Here is an 11,902-nt window from a genome sequence, read left to right as displayed (position 1 = left end):
TAACTTGTCTGTCTTTGTTTAGACCCAACTAGTGTCTATGAAGAAAAAATATGTGTATTCAAAAAAGAATTATTTGGTACTCTTAATATACCTTATATCTTTACCTATACCCAAACAGCTGGATATTGCTGGGGGAAAATTCTACACGCATTCTGAGGGATCTCACTTTACTTTTTTTAAGATTTTATTTATTTATTTGAGTGAGTGAGAGAGAGCAAACATGAGCAGGGGCGGAGGGGTGGCCAAGGGAGAGGGAGAAGCAAACTCCCCGCTGTGTTAGGAGCCCCCCGTGGGGCTCGACGCTGGGCTCGACCCCAGGACTCTGGGATCATGACCTGAGCCAAAGGCAGATCTCACTTTGATAACCACATGGGCCCTCTGTCTGCAAGGTCACCTGAGTCACTCCTCTGCACTCCTGTGTTGGTGTCCCCACTCTCCAAAGGGGAGAGTTTTACTTCTCTTCCTCTCTCTTCAAAGCCCCGGCACATACATCCAACTGCTTACCTTCCACCTTCTCTGTTCTCAGTAGATGACCTGGCCTCATACTACGCTGAGAAAATAGAAGCAAACTCATACGAAATTCTCCCCTCCTTCCCACTGTGACAGCGGTCACACTTCCCCTGGGCCCACCCTCTCTTCCTTTGCTTTGGCCAATGGCAGAGTCTCCACATGCAATCTTGGATTACATCCCTTTCACAGCTCCTTTAGTGGAGTGTTTCCTGCACCCTGAGTTTCTCTTTGCTGGATATCCCCTGCCATTGTACAAAACGTGCTGGAAAACTTGCATCTTAAAAAACCTCCATTACCCCCACACAAGCGTCTAACTACATCACTCTGACTTCTGGGATGACAGATCCATGCCACACTGACTGCATATCCTCATCTCTTATTCTCTCTTCGAACCTTCTTAACCTGGCTGCTGTCCTCGGTCAGTTGAAACCTCTCCCTTCAGCGCTCCTCCTGTGACTCCCTGGGGCCAATTCTAGTGATCTCTGTTCATCTCACATGATCTTAGAGCAGCACTTGGCTAAGTGAACCACTTCATCCTTCTAGAAAGCTTTTTCTCCCTCACCTTCTCCTCCTTCTGGTTCACATCTCGTCTCACAGATTCCGCCTTCTCAATCCTTGGCTGGCCTTCCTTCTGCTATTTAGATTCTAACTGAGGTAGTGCTCTAGCATTCAAGACTATAGCCGTTTGATAGACTACATGTCTTACTCATTTATTTACTTGTCATCTTTTTTTTTTTTTAAGATTTTATTTATTTATTTGACAGACAGAGATCACAACGAGGCAGAGAGGCAGGCAGAGAGAGAGGAAGGGAAGCAGGCTCCCTGCCTAGCAGAGAGTCCGATTCGGGGATTGATCCCAGAACCCTGAGATCATGACCTGAGCCGAAGGCAGAGGCTTTAACCCACTGAGCCACCCAGCCACCCCTATTTATTTGTCTTCTTGCTACAATATCACTTCTAAAATAAGAGATGTTTCTCACTTTTTAAGGACATTGAAATATCTCAATTTTCCTCAGGATTTATAAGTATAATACAAAGGCCTTAATTTTCCCAAGCAGTTTGAGGGTAAATTCATGCCCATGTGACCCTGAGTCCTTCAATGTGTGATTCCTACATAACCTCAAAACAGCACCCAAATCTGGAAGTGAACATCGATACATTATTACACCTGATCTTTAGATTCCATTCAGTTTCATCCACTGTTCCTAAGTTCTTCACAATAGAAAGATCTAATTCAGAATTATGTGTTATAGGGGCACGTGGGTAGCTCAGTTGGTTAAGCGGCTGCCTTGGGCTGGGGTTGTGATTCTACTATGGGCCTAGGATAGAGTCCTGCATCGGGCTCCTTGCTCAGCAGGGATCCGGCTTCTCCCTCTGGCTGCCCCTCCCCTTGCTCTCTCCCCACTCTGTGTCAAATAAATGAAATCTTTTTAAAAATTATACGTTGCTTGCCATTTTTTTTTCACTTTCTTCATTCTGGATCATTTCTTCAGTTTTTTTCCTTGACTTTGATGACTAACAATTTTGAAGACCGCAGAACAGTTACGTTGCAAAATGTCTTAAAATTGTTTTGATGTTCTCTTGGTTAGGTTAGGTTGTGCATCTTTGGCAAAAATACACAGAAGTGATCTGTGCTGTTCCCATTGTATCCTCTCAGGTACCACGCACTTTCGAAATGTTCTATTACTTGATGGTGTTTACTTTGGTCATTTGATTATGTGACCCCCTCCGTGAAGTACGTGGGAAGGGGTAAGTTACTTTGAGATTGTTCCTTATCAGGTTTTCAGTTCATGCATTTATTTATTGTATCAATATGGGCCCATGGCTTCCTATTTTATTCAAATTATAGTGAATAATCATCTATTATTATCATTTATTTTGATGTTCATATTGTTCATAATTTGGCTCGTAGAGCCTCTCTGCAAGCTAGCTTCTGCGTCATTTCGCCATGTCCCCATCATTCTTGAGCACTTTCTTGTTTTGCAGTACAGGATGTTCTAAGACTCTTCCTGTTCTTTACCTGCTCCAGCCCTGGAATCAGCCATTTCTCCACAGAGCACTAATTCCTCATAGTGGATAACGGTATTTATTTGTTTATTTATTTATTTATTTCTAAAAATTTAAGAGAGGGTATGTGGAGGGGCAGAGGGAGAAGGAGAGGGAGAGAAATCTCCAACAGTTTCCCCGCTGAGTGTAGAGCCGGATGCAAGATTTGATCTCATAACCAAGATCATAACCTGAGCTGAATCAAGAGTCCAGTGCTCGACTAACTGAGCCACCCAGGCACCCCTGGACAATGGTATTTGAAAAACAAGATCTAGACACTAGAGTGTCTCTGTTTCCAGGCCACACCTGTGGATGGAACTAGAGGATATATGTATTTACACAATTGATCACTTTTATCTATTTATATTGAATTCATATCAGTATCTCCAATTCCAGTCCCACACCACAAGGTTCATTCTAGTTTTCTCTTTCTCCACGCTTCTCTGATAGTGAGAAACCTGGCTTCCATTGTTCTTAATGGCTTTCAAATGTATCCTTAGGACATGTGTGTATTTGATCAATTTGTCTGTATGTAATCAATCTCCCAACACTGCCATGCCATGGAATAGACCCTCTCTACTCAGGCTGTGATATCCTTCTTGGCTACCCCTTCCTCCACATCTGTACACTCTCTTAATCATGTTACCTCTCTGACACACCATACTGGGTCACTGTCCTAATAGGAAGGAGGGCAGAGTTTTTTACTCTTGTTTATACCCATATTCCAAACACCTGAAACAATATTCCGAACACCTGGAACATAATACGTGCTCCATAAACAGTTGATCCCATGATCCTCTTTCTGAGGTTCCATGATGACCCTCTCAGGATTTTTCTTACTCTTCAGGCCTACACGATTCCAGTAAAACAGCTTTTGGGATCCCAAGGGTCAAGTCTCAAGACTATGTGGATGTAATGGGTAGATCAGCCATGGGAGGGCAGTAGAGGTCCCCAACACAAGCGCAGCCTTTGGCTTTCAGATTCTGGAGCCATTCTAATATGATGAAACTCAGAAAAAATGCGGGTTTGTTCAGATCAGGTCACCCAAAGGTGTATAAAGAATGGGCCAAGGTAGGGGAGAGAGACTTGAGAGTGACAGCTCAGATGCAGAGATGGGTTATATCCAGGAAGCACGAGATAGCTCGGATAGCACAGGATAACCACTGGATAACAAAAGAGGCTGATTGAAGAAACAAACACAGATTAGCAAAAAAGTTGGCTGAAGAGGGAAAGCAATGCTTGTTGGAGATGTTGCTTAATGTTTGTGATAACTGTCATTTCTTATTTACACCTGTTATTTTCATACAATCAAGTTCTCGAACTAAATTTCTAATTTGGGAATGGAATAAAAATCAATATTAATGTTTGATTTTTTTTTTAAGATTTTATTTATTTATTTATTTATTTGACAGAAAGAGAGATCACAAGTAGGCAGAGAGGCAGGCGGGGGTGGGGGGCGGGAAGTGGGCACCCCGCTGAGCAGAGAGCCAGATGTGAGGCTCCATCCCAGGACCCCGAGACCACGACCCCAGCCGAAGGCAGAGGCCAACCCATGGAGTCTTCCAGGCGCGCAAATGTTTGATCATTTTTAAGAGAAACTCATTTTGTATTTACTTAGTTTTACCACAGGGTATTATTTGAAATGCAGAATGATGCTCCAGATGATAACTTAGCTCTTTATGTGGCACTAATTATAACTAAGCCCTGAACACATTTCTTGTACTTCTATTTAGTGGACTCATTTATTCTTTTTTAAGACTTACCTATTTTAGAGAGAGAGAGAACACAAGCAGGAGGGGCAGAGGGAAAGGGAGAGGGATTTCAAGCAGACGCCCTGCTGAATGCAGAGCCTGACTTAGGGCTCAACCAGTGGGGGTCGGGGGGTGGGGGGTGTCAATCTCACAACCCTGATATCAGGACACCAGCTGAAACCAAAGTCAGGCACCCAACTGATTGTGTCACCCAGGCGCCCATAGTGGACTCATTTAAAAAATATTTACTTAGAAGTTGTGAAAAGAGGGCACCTGGGCGGCTTAGTTGTTAAGCCACTGCCTTCAGCTCAAGTCATGATCCTGGAGTCTCCAAATCAAGTCCCACATCAAGCTCCCAGCTCCATGGGACATCTGCTTCTCCCTTTGACCTTCTCCCCTTTCATGCTCTCTCACTTTCTCTCTCTCTCAAATAAATAAATAAATAAATAAATAGAATCTTTTAAAAAAAGGTCGTGAAAGTTGTGAAAGGAAATTAATAAAAATTGTAATTAAGAGTGATTGTCATTCATAGTTTTCCAATTAAATGCATGTCTATTATGCAATTGTATTTTTTCAATCATTTTTAAATTTTTTTAGCTTTTCTTTTTAAAGATTTTTTTTTTAAGATTTTATTTATTTATTTGACAGGCAGAGATTACAAGTAGGCTGAGAGGCAGGCAGAGAGATAGAAGGAGGAAGCAGACTCCCTGCCGACCAGAGAGCCCGATGCGGGGCTCGATCCCAGGACCCTGGGATCATGACCTGAGCCGAAGGCAGAGGCTTTAACCCACTGAGCCACCCAGGCGCCCCTCTTTTTAAAGATTTTATTTATTTATTTGACAGACAGAGATCACAATTAGGTAGAGAGACAGGCAGAGAGAGAGGAAGGGAAGCAGGCTCCCTGCTGAGCAGAGAGCCCTATGAGGGGCTTGATCCCAGGACCCTGGGATCATGACCTGAGCGGAAGGCAGAGGCTTTAACCCACTGAGCCACCCAGGTGCTCCTCATTTTTAATTTTAATAAGGTTATAAATCCTCAATATTTAGAGTCAGCTCCACAAAATTTATGAATCTTCCCCCTTACATGCAACTGCTTTCTGCTCTTTTAATGTTTGTGTTTTTTTTAATATTTACCATCATGCTTTTAAGTGTTAGGCTTATATTGCTTTTTCTTGGACTATTAGGATGCTGACTTTCCTGGACTATTAGGATGCTGACTTTCCACTATGGAAGTTAAGGATTAGGCTCTATTTCCTCCTCCTCAATCTCCATCATACATGGCACCCTTCCCCAATGCTCATCCTTCCAATGTAATTATACATTTTTGTTAGGCAAATACTCAGTATTTACATTGTCACAAATACAATTATTTTCTTATCTAGTGAAAGATTGTATTTTCCCTAGAGCTAATAAGTGCATGGCTCTTAAATTTGCTCAGTATTCTGTGTATCTCATTGGTTTACTTCCCAAACTCTAGATCTAATATTTAAACGTTAAGTATTAAGTATTTTTTTTAAGATTTTATTTATTTATTTGAGAGAGAGAGCAGGAGAGAGGAGAAGGTCAGAGGGAGAAGCAGACTCCCCATGGAGCTGAGCCTGATGCGGGGCTCAATCCCAGGACTCCGGGATCATGACCTGAGCTGAAGGCAGTGGCTTAACCAACTAAGCCACCCAGGTGCCCAAATATTAAGTATTTAAATATTCTCTGAAGCTTCAGAGCAGCTGGAATTTTGTCAATTTTATCCTTTTCTTCTTGTTTATTAATTTATTGAAGGTATCTCTACACCCAATGTGGCCTTGAACTTATGACCCCGAGCTGGAGAGTCACATCCTCTTCTGACTGAGCCAGCCAGAAACCCCAATTTCATCTTTCTGAAGCAGTAATTCCCAAAGATTTCCCACCAAATCTAACTGGAACTGGTTTCTGTCTGTGCTATCATCCTGGCCTTGCTCTTTCAGCATCATCTTGGGACTCTCTTATCTCCGTATTTGATATTTATTGTGTTTCCTGTATTTCACAATTGCCTCCTTAGTTTATTTCTTCCTTCTGGTGGGTCATACCTCCAGAGTCTTCCTGAGAAAGGGTTCATGAAAGGTACTTTTTTGGAGACTTAGCATGTCTGAAATTATCTTTGTTCTATTCACACACTTGGTTGACAGTTGGCTGGACATGGAGTATTAACCTGGAATTAATTCTCTTTAGAATTTTGAAGGTGGTCTATTGAAATGAGACTACTTGCAGAACTGAGTCTAGGGAAATCCGTTGCTCCCTTAGATTACAGGGTTGCTACTGAGCCATCTGAAGCCATTCTGAATCTATAACCTGGAAGTATCTATGATCTCTTTCTCTCCAGTGTTGTGAAGTTCGAGATGATGTGCCTTGATGTGGATCTGTTTTCATTTTTTGTTCTGGGTGTTTGGTAGGATCTTTCAGCTTAGAACCTCGTAACAGGAAATGTACAAGAAAAACTTTCTTGAATCATATATTTATTATTTCTTTCCTTCCAGTTTCTTCATTCTTTTTGGAATTCCTAGCCCGGTCATCTGATGTAGTTATACGGAATGAATCGTATCCCTCTAAAATTCGTATGTTGAACGCCTAAACTCCCTGTGACTGTATATAAAGATTAGGCCTTTGAAGAGGTAATTAAGGTAATTAAATGAGGTCATAAGGCTGAGGTCCCAATCTAGTAGTCCTTTATAAGAAAAGGAGGAGACATTAATTATGTGTATGCACAGATAAAAGGCCATATGAAGACATATCAAGAAGGTCACTGTCTGCAAGCCAAGGAGAACAGCCTCAGGAGAAACCCCATCTGACAATGACTTGATCTTAGATGTCTAGCTTCTACAACTGTTAGAACATAAATTTCCATTGTTTAAGCCACCGAGCTGGTGGTATTTTGTTATGGCAGCCCTAGCAAACTAATACAGATGTTCTTGTGTTTTCTTCCCTCTTTTCCATTTCTTGTTTTTTTGTTCTACTTTCTGAGAGATTTCTTTGATTTTATCATCTGACCTTTTTTTTTTTTTTAATTTTATTTGTTATTTGTTTTTGGAGAGAGAGAAAGCAAGCACCTGTGGGGGGTGGGAGGGGCAGTGGGGATGGCAGAGGGAGAAGCAGACTCTCCGCTAAACAGAGAGCCCAATGCAGAACTCAATTCCAGGACCCCAGAATCATGATCTGAGCCAAAGGCAAACACCTAACTGACTGAGCCACCTAGGCACCCTACCATCTGAACTTTTAACTGATTTTTTTTTCATTTCTATCATATTTTAAATTTCCAATAGCTCTCTTTTGTTCTCTAAATGTTTTGTGTCATATTTACTATTTTTTATTTTATCTGAATATAGTAATAATAATGGTTCTGTTCTGTTTGTTTTTATGTTACTTCCCTATGTTTCCTCTAATACACCATTTTGTTTATTTTGAATTGTATCTTTCATATTAGAGGCATTTCTCAGTAATTTGGTAATCCTTGGTTATCTGCTTATTAGGAGTGGAAAACTAAAAGTTTAATTTTGAGTTCTAAGAGCCTATATGGATTTGACTGTGCATACTTTGCTGAAGGATGATCAAACTGTGTTGAGTTAGTTTCATCGGGATCCTTAGATCTCATCTTGTAGGCTGTCAGATTCCCCAGAAAAACCTCTTCCTATTGCCTGCTACAAAACAAAGGCCTGGTTGCTAGCATTTTAAAAGTTAAGTGAAGGACAGAGGTCCTGGCCTGGCAAGCCTATGTTTCATTAGTCTACCTATTTTCTGTATGGTATTCCTCCTTCAACTCTACCTAGTGTTCTCCAAAACAGAGACCATGTTTTTCCTGTTTTATTCCTTGGTGGTAAGTAAATAACAGGTAACTGCTTAATTATATTAATATTTCTTTTTAAAAGATTTATTTATTTATTTTAGAGAGAGAGGGAGAGACAGAGCACGCGTGGGAGGGGAAGAGGGAGAGGGAGAGAGAATCTCATCTAAAGCAGACTCCACCCTAAGCGTGGAGTCCAAAGGGGGGCTTGACCTCAAGACCCTGAGATCTCCACCTGAGCTGAGACTAAAAGCCTGAGGCTTAACCAACTGTGCCACCCAGGAAACAGACTCTCAATCCGTCTTTGTTAGCTTCTATCTTCCATCTCCTTCCCCTCATGTCCAGAGATTCCCCACAACTACAAATTCTTGAGACCTGGCGGGGAGGAGGAATGGTAATTAGCTTTGACTGCTCAGCTCTCAGAACTGCCCTATACCACCATTTGTAGTCCAGATTTCAAGATTTTGTGTTGCCTTCTCTCTCATTCTTCTTTTTTTTTTTCCCCTTCATTCCTCTTATCCTTACAGGTTTATGCATTTTTGAAAATTTCTTCACTTGCTTTAAAGGAGTTTTGGGAGAAGGCAAAAGTTGTGTAGTCAATTCATTATCTTTTCACCAAATTTCCCAGTATGTTTTATGTATTTGCTTAATTTTGCTTTGTTAAATGTTATCTTACTTCAAACATACTTAGGGTAAGATTTTAAGCAAAGAATAAAAAATCCTCTGAGAAACAAGAGAAAAGCAGAAAGAAGAAAGCTAGAGTAATAAATTTAAAGGGCAAATTTGGTTTCCAGAGATCATTCTGATAGCCACAGTTTGAAAAAGATGAAATTTAGGTGAGGGTACAGGGGACAAAATATCCTGTATTGTGACATGAAGGATTTTGTAGGACAGTGTGCTTTAACAAATCTCACTGGTTTCAACCACCTTTGGAAAGTAGCCTCAAGTCTTCTTGACTTCTCCATTTTTCAGTTATTTACTATTCAACAAACTGATTATTAGGCACAAGAAATATTCACTAGGGCATACAAATACTAAGGTGAGTAAGATACAATTATAGTCTTCAAAAATTATTAATATAGAACATGGTAAGTGTTACAATCCCTTAGCCACTATGGGAACATGGAGAAGAGAGTGACTAGCTATCTGTAAATCAGCTGGCAGAGAAACAACAGAAAAGCCACGAAATGGTTATCACAAAGGGAAACAGTGGATAGCGAAGTCAAATCCTGCCAGGAAGTCAAAGGAATTAAGGGAAAGTGGTTGATTTACTAATAGAGAGGTTTCAGTGAGGATGAAATTCAGAAGGTGATGGACTGAGGAACATATGGAAACAAATAGGAACTATCGAGAGCCTTTTTCAAGGTTGACTTTTAAGGATAATACAAAAATAGAGATAGGCAGGATTAAAAATGGTTGGTAGGTTTGTGGGGTTTTTAAAAGATTTTATTTATTTATTTATTTAACAGGCAGAGATTACGTACAAGTAGGCAGAGAGGCAGGCAGAGAGAGAGGAGGAAGCTCCCTGCTGAGCAGAGAGCCCAATCTGGGCTCGATCCCAGGACCCTGGGATCATGACCTGAGCCGAAGGCAGAGGCTTTAACCCACTGAGCCACCCAGGCGCCCCGGTTGGTAGGTTTTTAATAAGAAAAGTTTTTTTCAAGTTTTTATTTAAATTCCATTAGTTAACATACAGTGTAATATTTAGAATTTAGTGATTCATCATACATACATATATCATACATACACACAATACCCAGTGTTCATCACAAGTGCCCTCTTTAATACCAATCATCTATTTAACCCATCCCCTGCCCACCTCCCCTCCAGTAAGTTTTTTCTCTAGTTAAGACTCTGTTTCCTGGCTTGCCTCTTCCCCCCATGCTCATCTGTTTTGTGTCTTAAATTCCACTTATGAGTGAGATCATATGGTATTTGTCTTTCTTTGACTGACTGAGAGGGAACGAGAGTGAGCGTGTGCACACAAGCGGAAGGAAGAGCACAGGGCAAGGGAGAATGAAAATCCTGAAGCAGACTCCTTGCTGAGCATGGAGCCCAACAAGGGCTTGATCCCCGGACCCTAAGATCATGACCTGAGCTGAAATCAAGAGTTGGAGGCTTAAAGGACTGAGCCACCTAGGCACCCCTATACCACATCTTCTTTATCCATTTATCAGTTGATGGAGATTTGGGCTCTTTCCATAATTTGGGCTATTATTGATAATGCTACTATACACATCAGGGTGCATGTATCCCTTTGAATCCATATTTTTGTATCCTTTGGGTAATACCTGGTAGTGCAATTGCTGGATTTGGATATTTTTTTTTTTCTTTTCAGCGTAACAGTGTTCATTGTTTTTGCACCACACCCAGTGCTCCATGCAATACGTGCCCTCCTTAATACCCACCGCCTGGCTCCCCCAATCTCCCACCCCTCACCCCTTCAAAACCCTCAGGTTGTTTTTCAGAGTCCATAGTCTCTTATGGTTCACCTCCTCTTCCAATTTTCCTCAATTCCCTTCTCTCCATCTCCCCATGTCCTCCATATTATTTGTTATGCTCCACAAATAAGTGAAACCATATGATAATTGACTCTCTCTGCTTGACTTATTTCACTCAGCATGATCTCTTCCAGTCCCGTCCATGTTGATACAAAAGTTGGGTATTCATCCTTTCTGATGGAGGCATAATACTCCATAGTGTGTATGGGACCACATTTTCCTTATCCATTCGTCCGTTGAAGGGCATCTTGGTTCTTTCCACAGTTTGACGACCATGGCCATTGCTCCTTTAAACATTGGAGTACAGATGGCCCTTCTTTTCACTATATCTGTATCTTTGGGGTAAATAACCAGTAGTGCAATTGCAGGGTGATAGGGAAGCTCTATTTTTAATTTCTTGAGGAATCTCCACACTGTTCTCTAAAGAGGCTGCACCAACTTGCATTTCCACCAACAGTGTAAGAGGGTTCCCCTTTCTCCACATCCTCTCTAACACATGTTTCCTGTCTTGCTAATTTTGGCCATTCTAACTGGTGTAAGGTGGTATCTCAATGTGGTTTTAATTTGAATCTCCCTAATGGATAGTGATGATAAACATTTTTTCATGTATCTGATAGCCATTTGTATGTCGTCATTGGAGAAGTGTCTGTTCATATCTTCTGCCCATTTTTTGTTATGATTATCTGTTTTGTGTGTGTTGAGTTTGAGTTCTTTATAAATCCTGGATATCAACCTTTTGTCTGTACTGTCATTTGCAAATATCCTCTCCCATTCCCTGGGTTGCCTCTTTGCTTTGTTGACTGTTTCCTTTGCTGTGCAGAAACTTTTGATCTTGATGAAGTCCCAAAAGTTCATTTTCACTTTTGTTTCCTTTGCCTTTGGAGACATATCTTGAAAGAAGTTGCTGTGGAAGGGTAGTTCTATTTTTAACTTTTAAAGTAACCTCCATACTGTTTTTTTTATTTTTGTTTTTCAAGATTTGATTATTTTAGAGGGAGGAGGAGAGGAAGAGACATCTCCATCAGACTCCCAGCTGAGCATGGAGCCCAACACTGCAGCTGGATTCCACAACCCTAAGATCATGACCTGAGCCTAAACCAAGAGTCAGATGCTTAACCCACCGAGCCAGCCAGCCCCCCTTCCCCCATACTGTATTCAATGAGAAACATTTAAACCTAACTTTTATGGGAAAAACCCAAAGTAGAGGAAAAGCTGAAGATACAGGTGGAGTGGGTGTGATTGATGGAGACAAATCCTTGAAGAAGCAAAAAAGACTGAAGAACT

The sequence above is a fragment of the Mustela nivalis genome (genome assembly GCF_964662115.1).
Source record: "Mustela nivalis genome assembly, chromosome: 7".
Taxonomy (NCBI): domain Eukaryota; kingdom Metazoa; phylum Chordata; class Mammalia; order Carnivora; family Mustelidae; genus Mustela; species Mustela nivalis.
This window is presented reverse-complemented; position numbering follows the sequence as displayed.